Genomic DNA, 1915 nt, shown 5'->3' on the forward strand with positions numbered 1-1915 from the left:
AAGTTTGTCATTTGAGAGGATAGATTGTTTATTGCATTTAGATGATCAACCGAGTACACCGAAGAGCTACTCTTGCTAGTTGACTCTCTTTCTCCATCTTGCCAATCTCCATAATACCTCACTACGTCCTCAATTATGTCCACCACTTCCTCTTCCGTTTTGTTCATGATAGGACCTCCAGCTCCTCCATTTAAACATGATTTTTCTTGAGGGTAAGACCTCCATAAAAAATTTGAATGATTTGATAGTTTGGAATTCCGTGATGAGGACATTTTCTTTGATACTCCTTGTATCTCTCCCATGCTTCATAGAGTCTCTCATTTGGCTGTTGCTTGAAACCTTGAATCAAAGCTCTAGCTTCCGCCGTTTTCTTTTGAGGATAGAAACGGGATAGAAATTCCTTGCTGACCTCGTCCCATGTCCTTAGAGAATTCGGCTTTACCTCCTTGTCTAGCCATTCCAAAGCACGACCTATGAGAGAAAAGGGAAAGAGCTTGAGGCGGATGAATTCTTAGGAACTTCCGTTCACCTTGATAGTATTGCAATACTTCTTGAACTCCTTGAGATGGTTTAGTGGGCTTTCATGCTTGGCCCCACTAAATTGTCGCCTCTCTATCAAAGTGATCATCGCCGGTCTTATTTCAAAATCATTTGCCGGTGTTGTAGGTGGAGCAATCCCACTCTCAAATCTATATGCACTGGGAATCCCCAATTCTTTCAATGCCACTCTCGGATTTTCTCCCATTCTTGCTTGTTCTTCTTGTTGTGGCTCTTCTTCACTTGAAATGCTAGGGCTCAAAGATCGTCTAGCACTCCTCAACCTTGCAATTGTTCTCTCAATTTCCGGATCAAATGGCACTAGTGAATGATCACGTGCTCTATGCATAAAATCTCAAAAGAAATGGTTAGTAGCACGGCTACAAATGTAACCTTAAAGAAAATCTTTTTGTATTTTCAATTAATGGTGAAATAGACTCAACAACTATAACAAAGCACCAATATCAGTCCCCGGAAACGGCGCCATTTTTGACACGGGAAAAATGTAGGTCGTCCTCTACCCTTTCCTAGAGTCAAAGAAAATTTATAAACACTCGACCAACCTAATACGAGTATAGGGTAAGTCAAGGGTTGAACCCAAGGGAATGAATAGGTGTAAGCTATAGTCTAGGTCAAGCTACTTCGAAGTTTGCGGAAGATGCGGTTGGTAGCTAAGGTGTCAAGAAACCTAGATGAATCGAGAAATTCAATATACTAAACACTAGGGATATGGGTTCCACATGCAAGCTCAATGATTATGCTAATTGACAAATCACTCAATCAATCCAAACATTGCAAAGGACAAACAATAGTTGCAATCAAAGGAATTCAAGGGCTATCTCCTATAAGCCAAGCTAGGGATCACTATGAATGGCTAGCTAGGAAAATCTCAATCAAATTCAATCAATTAAAGCAATTCTCAAATCAAGGGTTCATGTCATTGAAATTTGCAATGCAATCTAGATTAATCTTATAGGTTGATCACTCCTAGTCCAATCAATCACATGCACAACTATGTCAACCAATTTAATTGCACCATTCAAATCAATTTAGCATCATCAACTAGCAAAAATCATTAACCAAGCATGCTTCCCCTTCTCCCTAGCAAATAATCTACTCACTAAACATGGTGGAATTAAGAAACAAAACAAATTCAATCAAATTCATATTCATTTAAAGCTAAATCAAAAGAAAATCAATCAATCAACAATTTCTAAAGCAAGAAATATAATCTCGATCAAAATCCAAGAAACTAGAAGGAATTGCATTAAAAGTAAATCAAGGGAAAGAAATCTTACAAATATTCATTGAATTCAAGAAGGAATTTCAAAATTAAATTGAAATCTAAGATCAAATTCAAGCACTAAGAAGTAAATCT

The 1915-nt window shown here is 37.8% G+C and overlaps 1 non-coding gene across 1 annotated transcript; it reads left to right on the top strand.

Moving 5' to 3' along the window:
* Positions 1-254: 254 nt before the first annotated feature.
* Positions 255-360, top strand: LOC145573347 (small nucleolar RNA R71). Its single transcript, XR_014097394.1, has one exon. It is a non-coding gene; the product is annotated as a small nucleolar RNA R71 (small nucleolar RNA).
* The last annotated feature ends 1555 nt before the right edge of the window (positions 361-1915 follow it).

Source organism: Chenopodium album, chromosome 12 (assembly GCF_948465745.1).
Source record: "Chenopodium album chromosome 12, dcCheAlbu1.1, whole genome shotgun sequence".
Taxonomy (NCBI): domain Eukaryota; kingdom Viridiplantae; phylum Streptophyta; class Magnoliopsida; order Caryophyllales; family Amaranthaceae; genus Chenopodium; species Chenopodium album.